The 7,409-nt window shown below is 44.2% G+C and overlaps 1 pseudogene; it reads left to right on the top strand.

The window, feature by feature from the left end:
• The first annotated feature begins 2,626 nt into the window (after nt 1–2,626).
• Nucleotides 2,627–3,592, top strand: LOC131757658 (putative monooxygenase p33MONOX pseudogene; annotated as a pseudogene).
• Nucleotides 3,593–7,409: the final 3,817 nt, after the last annotated feature.

The following is a 7,409-nucleotide window of genomic DNA, read 5'->3' as shown; positions in this document are numbered from 1 at the left end:
CTCCATTCAGTTAACTGACTGGTGATTTTTCACAATCATGTAGATAAAAGTACAAACACGAATATGCACTATGTAGCCAAGAAAAATCTAGAGTATTGTCTTTTTATCTTAACTCCACTTTTATTGTCTTTTATTTTCTAAGGGATTAGACTACTTCCAGACTTCCGTGTTTTTATGTTAGTTTTTTTCCAAGTTGATTTTGTTTTACTCTTTCAGTGCATGCCATTGTTTGCTGACATAGTGAAACGTGACTTACAGCACAATAACTGGCCAACTGGAGAACATATTATCTGGAAACTGGGAATGCAAACAGTAAAGAAGGTCAGGATCCACTAAAAATAGGTTTTTTGTTTGTTTGTGGTACACGGGCCTCTCACTGTTGTGGGCTCTCCCGTTGCGGAGCACAGGCTCCGGACGTGCAGGCGCAGCGGCCACGGCTCACGGGCCCAGCCGCTCCGCGGCATGTGGGGTCCTCCCGGACCGGGGCACGAACCCGTGTCTCCTGCATCGGCAGGCGGACTCTCAACCACTGCGCCACCAGGGAAGCCCAAATAGAAGGTTTTATACTTTCAATTTAGTCATCTTTGTTTGGGAATTAAAATCTTTTACTTCAGCTCATCGTGAGTTTTTTGGGGTTTTTTTTTTTTTAAAAGCATAGCGGGGGGAACAATTCAATGTGAAAGTTATTTTTTTTTAACTTTTTTTTTAGTCCATCAAATTTCAGTATACATAGTTAATAACCACTTCAAATTGCTATGCCAGGAGAAACCACTCTTACCTAATTGCCTGCCAAGGCTCATAAAGCACCTCTGTGCCACTGGTAATTCATTGCTATATTGATATCGTAACTCACAGTGATATTTTCTGGCTGTCATCTTTTACACTCTCTGATGCTCACTTCCTTCAATTTTTACATCCAGTAGTTCCAAAATTAAAGGCTATGTCTTGGCCATACGATTTTTAGTAGGTTCTTTACAAGTTCTCCTAAGTGGATTTTCTCTTTGTCTATACCACACACATATGCACACATATGCATGCATGCATGCATACACACCCAGACTTTAAACGGTTGAATATATTCTCCTCTGAGTAGAATTTTTTCATTAGATGTAAAACACTTCATTTTCATACTGATCTACAGTGCCTTTTAAAGCTACTCCAAAGCCTCGTTATGTGACACATTGGTGATCAAACCACTTTATCTCACAATGCCAGAATCTTTACAAGATCACAGCTAATGACTTCGTTTCCAGCATGGTGTCATGTGGCTCAGTTCCCAGTACCAAATCATATCTGTCAGTTCTTTTCACAGGAGCACGCATCTTCTCTGTTGGTATAGAGTGTCATGCGGTGCCTGGCACTGAGCAATGGCAAACAGCTCATATCAGGACCCTCCGTCTCTTTCCCCGGATGACTGCACGAGGTGAAGAAATAATGTTCACATCTGCCAAATTTCAGCCTCTCAGGCCACACACTAATTCATTTCACATTCTCAAGAGTGTGAAGAGCTGTCTTTTGGCAGCAACCTGACTGTCCTCTACTACCTCGGAGGAAAGTAGAATTCATCTTTCCTAGTAGAATGGAGAAAAGTTTGAGACATGATGGGAAATGGTTCCTGTAGGGAGAGAAGTTTCCTCGGATGTGTCAAATCACTGTTAGCTTCAGTAAACATGGCGACTCAGCTCCAAGTGGGTCAGACTCCTCATTTCTCTCAACACCACTTCCTGGGCCGTTACAGGACACGAGCAAAGGGTAGAAACTTGATCAATGAGGTCTGTGGAACCCAAGGTTGGCCAGGTTACATGCCACAAAGAAATCAGTTAAACAGAAATCAGTCCACTTCAGCTATAGGGCTGCCACATCAACCACAGCTTACAATTCTGTTTGAAAAAATGTACATTTGGATTGTTTTCCAGAAAGTGGCTATGACATTATACCCTGACTGCCTTTGCCTTTGAAAAAAATTAATACAATATTCTGTATAACTGTCCAGCTTACAGTGACAAGCTATTGAGCTTACTGCCTGCATCTATCTACCTCACAGATCTTAAAGTAACTCAAAAGAGCCATCTGAATGATGAAACGGTAATCTGTTTGCAAAATCATTTTGTCCACCAAAAATCACCTTCTAACATCCTTAGACCAATCAGTTCCTCCCTGGGTTTTTAAGCCAGAATTCTACAACTAACGTGGAAAAAGGCCACATTTTTTTTTTCTGACAGTGGTGTGAACTTTTTAACTTTTCTAGTTGTTGCTTCATTAAGGATCATATTCTTGAAAATTTCAAAAGAAATGTTATTGCTGTCAAGTCACCACTCAGCATTCATGTAAATGATGTGATGTTGTGATTCATAATAAGAAATATATTTCTGGGTCCCTCCCTGGTTGGTGCTTGGGGCCTTCTGTGTCTCCACGGGCACAGCACCACTCACACCATGGCTTGGGTCACGAATGCGCCACAGCCTCTCGAGAGATATGGGTGCTCGGAGCCTGTTTAGTGCCGGAGCTCGGGCTGCAGGTGGCTCCGCAGAGGCGGAAAAGCAGAAGCTCTGGAATGGATGGACTCTTCCGGAGCAGCTTTGCTAATTTGCAGCAGCTGGACAACGCTCCTCTTTAATACCTGTCAGCATAATCTTCACATCATTTCACTCTGGTGGCAGGGACTCAGCTCTGCATCCTGTATAGAAAAAGCACCTGGATCCCAGTCTTTCAATGGCTTCGAGACAACCAGAAGTGCCTGCTCTTGAGCCTAGTGGGCCTCTAGGCAAGGTGTCTCTGCCCATCAGGATGTACCAGTGGGCATTCAGCTATGATGAAGCCCTGGAAGACGGTACGCCCTTGACCCCTCCTCCATCAAACATGGGCAGCATCCCCTAGAAGCCAGTGATTCCAGAGTGCAAGTATCAGCACCTCGCCAAGGTGGAGGAAGGAGAGGCCAGTGTCTCGTCCCGGGCCCTGCCATCGGCCACTGACGGTGCGGACAAGGTCCCCGTGCTGAAGGCTAAAGCTTACCCATGTCATCATGAGGTCTCTGATCACAAAACGGACCCAGGAGAGCATTCAGCGTTTTGAGCAGCAGGCAGGGCTGAGAGATGCTGGCTGCACAGCCCACAAGGGCCTCACCACCGAGCAGACCAAGTACCCTCAAGTAGCAGAAGCACTCCACAAACTAAAGCTCCGGAGCGGAGAGATGACAAGAGAGGAGAAGCAGCCGGCCTCCACCCAGTCCACCCCAAGCAGCAGGCCCCACTCGTCCCCTAAGCAGAAGCCCAGGGGCTGGTTCACTTCTGGTTCTTCCACAGCCTCGCCTGGCCCCAATCCTAGCGCCATGGATTCTGGAAGCGAGGAAAAAGACAGAAGCTCGGCAGATAAGTGGAGCCTCTTTGGACCAAGATCCCTCCAGAAGTTTGATTCTGGAGGTTTTGCCATCCAGGCCTGCAAAGGAGCCCAGAAGCCTCCTCCAATGGAACTGATTTGCATGCAGGCCACCCGAATGGCCGAGGAACCAGCAGTGTTCAAGCCACCCAAAATGGACATCCCGCTGATAGGAGGGAAGAAACAGCTGCCGCGGGCCCACAATCTCAACCCGTAGGACTTGAATGTTCTCACACCCACTGGCTGCTAGAGCACCTTCCGTTCCAGGGACTCTGGATAGAGCGTATCTTGAGCCCAGCTCCCCTTGACCTTGGCTCTGACATAGGAAAAGTTTTGTTTTGTCTTTTAAAAAAATCTCTCAAGCTGAGGCTAGAGCTGGAGACTTAATTGATCTTTGAGAAACATTAGTGCAAAGTTTGTCCTTTTGCAGAAGAAGCCATTTTGTACTGCTTTCATTTAAAGTTAGATTAAACCTCAGCAGTGATGTATGGGGACCCCATTACCTATTTTTGTATCTTTACTCTACCCAAGAACTTTGATCATTACTTACTAGGTAAATAATGTTTGTGCTGTTCCAAAACCAAGGCTTCTTGATTCCTTTACCACTATCCATGTGCACAAAGACAAATCATGGCATTGCCGCCAGCCGCGCGGGTCCTCACAGTGTAGCAACAATCGACGAGAGGGGGCTAGGGAACTGAACGCACCCAGGTATGGGATCAGAAGGGCACAAGCAACTGATGGTTACAAGGCAAGTTTAACAACAAACCGTAGCCGTATATATACCCCTAAAGCAGGGAATTTGCTTAGTCACGCCTTATCGGCATCAGCTGGTTGATTGGCTTCTCGGCTTCTCCCTCAAAGGCACCAATTTCCCCTCCAGGGTTGCTTTTCCTAGCTTTAGGGAACAACCAGGGACTCCCAGTAACTGAGCAGGTCCCTAGAGCGATTTGGCCAAAGGCCATCTCCCTTTTTACGTTCATCCCATAAAGTCCAGGATGCATACCAAGGAGAGTACAATCGGGCCCTGAGGCTTATGAGGGTCTTAATGGTGCCTTCCTCAGAGGGCAATGCTCGCCACATTCCCCCCTCTTTTATTTTTTAAAGCTTGATAATGCAAATTTCAACCCATACACCTCCGGACGAAGAGCAGCGAGACGGCCAACAATAAAGCGTAATAAACAAGGTAATGCAATTAACATCAACAATACACATGACCCCACGGTAATCAATCCTGTGAGTCCATTTTGAAACCAATGCATTGGGTTTAACCATTGAAGCTGATCCAAGAGTCCTTGAATTAACTGTTGGGGCCCGTCTTCTTGTAGATGAGCTTCTTGAATTGCTTGTATTTCCGCATTAAGTTTTTGTATGTCCAAACTAATGTGTCCATCAGTCCATACACTTATTCAAATGAATCGTTTAGGTCTTTTTTTAAAGCTTCAGATAATTCTAGCCAAGCTTGTATACTAGTACTGTGATACCATGGTTCAGAAATATTTACAGGCAGCATTACATAGGAAGGTTGTTTTAACATCATAACAGAAAAAGTTCCTTTCATAGGCAGAATGCAAGTACTAAAAATACAATTCTGACAAGTTATATTATATCCTAAGGAACCAGAAGTAAACTCAATCTGTAAATCTCCTATTAGCAAGGCATATGAGGGTGTAACACAAGTAATAACCGGTTGATAAGAATAAGACAATGCAAACTTCCCAAAATCCCAATGCTTATAAAAAACCAAACTATTATCGGTAACAGAAACTGAAGAAATTAGAATGGTACCATTATTATAATTTAAGGTGCACCAGATTTGAGAATTCAAAATCAGATTGGGGAAAATCAGAAGGAAAAAAGGAGGGAAACTTCAAACTTGTAACAGCTTTAACTACCTTTAAACTATGGCCGGCCAGTAAAGTCCCTTGTCCTCCTACATATATTTCAACACAAAAATAGTATCTTTACCAGTCTCATTCTTTCCATTTTTGTTATTGTTGCCCTGTGAAATCATTATTTCTAGAACAGCAAGAAGATGTAAAGCTTTCTCAGCTTGGTAGGTTAATATATACAGGTCTACGAACAAAAAACACACTGCTTGGGCAAATTTTTCTTCAAAAGGTTCTATGAACTGATAAAGTTTTTCACCAATGGATATGGCTTCTGTATACTGTCAGACATGATACAGGATGACTGCTTGATTGTAATACAACATACTGTTTTCAACATCACCTAATCCATCCATTTCTTCCTGATTCTTCAACTGGTTAAGTGTCTGTCTTAAACTATCTGTTGTTGTCTGGTTACTTTTGAAAAACTCAGCTACAGCCATATTCAAAATTATATTATAATCGTCTTTGTTTATATCTTGTAGGCAGGCAAGATGTTGCAGACAGACATCATAATTTCTAGGTGTGAAAGCCTGGAAAACACTGGTGGACAACTCCTTCTCTTGATCAGTGATCCCTGGTCGCTTCTTGGATACTTCTTGTCCCATATTTTTTTACTTCTGACTATTGCCCCGAATTACTATCAACTTTACTATGTGGCCACACTTTCACTCGTAACTCCGGGGATTCACCTACCGAGATTCAGATGTCCCTCTCGTCCGGTCCCTGTTCGGGCGCCACTTGCCGCCAGCCGCGCGGGTCCTCATAGTGTAGCAACAATCGACGAGAGGTGGTAGGGAACTGAACGCACCAAGGTATGGGATCAGAAAGGCACAGACAACTGATGGTTGCAAGGCAAGCTTAGTAACAAAGCGTAGCCTATATATACCCCTAAAGCAGGGAATTTGCTTAGTCATGCCTTATCGGCATCAGCTGGTTGATTGGCTTCTCGGCTTAGTCACGCCTTATCGGCATCAGCTGGTTGATTGGCTTCTCGGCTTAGTCACGCCTTATCGGCATCAGCTGGTTGATTGGCTTCTCGGCTTCTCCCTCAAAGGCACCAATTTCCCCTCCAGGGTTGCTTTTCCTAGCTTTAGGGAACAACCAGGGACTCCCAGTAACTGAGCAGGTCCCTGGAAAGATTTGGCCAAAGGCCATCTCCCTTTTTACGTTCATCCCATAAAGTCCAGGATGCATACCAAGGAGAGTACAATTGGGCCCTGAGGTTTATGAGGGTCTTAATGGTGCCTTCCTCAGAGGGCAATGCTCGCCACAATGGCATAGAGGCATTCACACTGACTAGTTTAGACTTTAGCCCTCTTGGCTATGCTGGCACTGTGTGCTCCAGCCTCATCAGTTATGGGGACCCAAGATCTCTTTGAGATATGGGTATAGTTAAGAGCCAGCCTTGGCAGGGATCCCCTCTGTTTTCTGCTGAAACCGGGATCTCCTTGCTTTTGGTAGACCTCATGGATCACTTTGTCCTGCAGCCAGTTCTTACTGTAGAACCTCTTGGCCCAGTGCTGTTGGAGGGATGCTTCTTTTTCGTGTGTCACAGAACAAACACTAGCCTTACATATCCTTTGTTGCACTTGAAAGTGAGATTAATTTAACTCCCATTTGGTTGAAAACTTCCTAAGGGAGAAAGTTCAGTCTACTGGTTTGGTACAGATAAATGGACATTAAACTTTCTTAAAGGAGGCAGCAACTGCAGTTTGAGTATAGTTTTGCGGTTCATATGAAACTAGTGTCACTCTACTTTGAGTTTCTTGTTCAGGCCAGGGCCTGAAAATTTTTTTCCTGGAAGGTGGAAGAATTAAAAAATTTTCTGTATGCAATCATTTTCCCCCAAAATGAGCCTCATACCTTTATAAACACGTACCTCACTGAGGAAAGGAACTAGGGAAACCACCTTTTCATTTCTCCTCACTGTGTACATGTTCAATCATTGTCTTGAACACTGTCTCAAATTCCTGCTGTCTTTTGCTTTGGACAGTATGGTGTCTACACAAGGAGCTGAGCTGATCTTCCCACAGAGATGCCCTGGAGTCTAAAATGATCAGAACAATTAATTTATTTGTGTCTTCTGTTATGCTTGTTTCTCTTAACTTGTTTTGGCAATAAAAATCCTTACTACTTTCTCAA

Source organism: Kogia breviceps, chromosome 5 (assembly GCF_026419965.1).
Source record: "Kogia breviceps isolate mKogBre1 chromosome 5, mKogBre1 haplotype 1, whole genome shotgun sequence".
In the NCBI taxonomy this organism is placed as follows: domain Eukaryota; kingdom Metazoa; phylum Chordata; class Mammalia; order Artiodactyla; family Physeteridae; genus Kogia; species Kogia breviceps.
The sequence above is the reverse complement of the archived record's forward strand: the minus strand, read 5'-3'. Positions and strand labels throughout refer to the sequence as shown.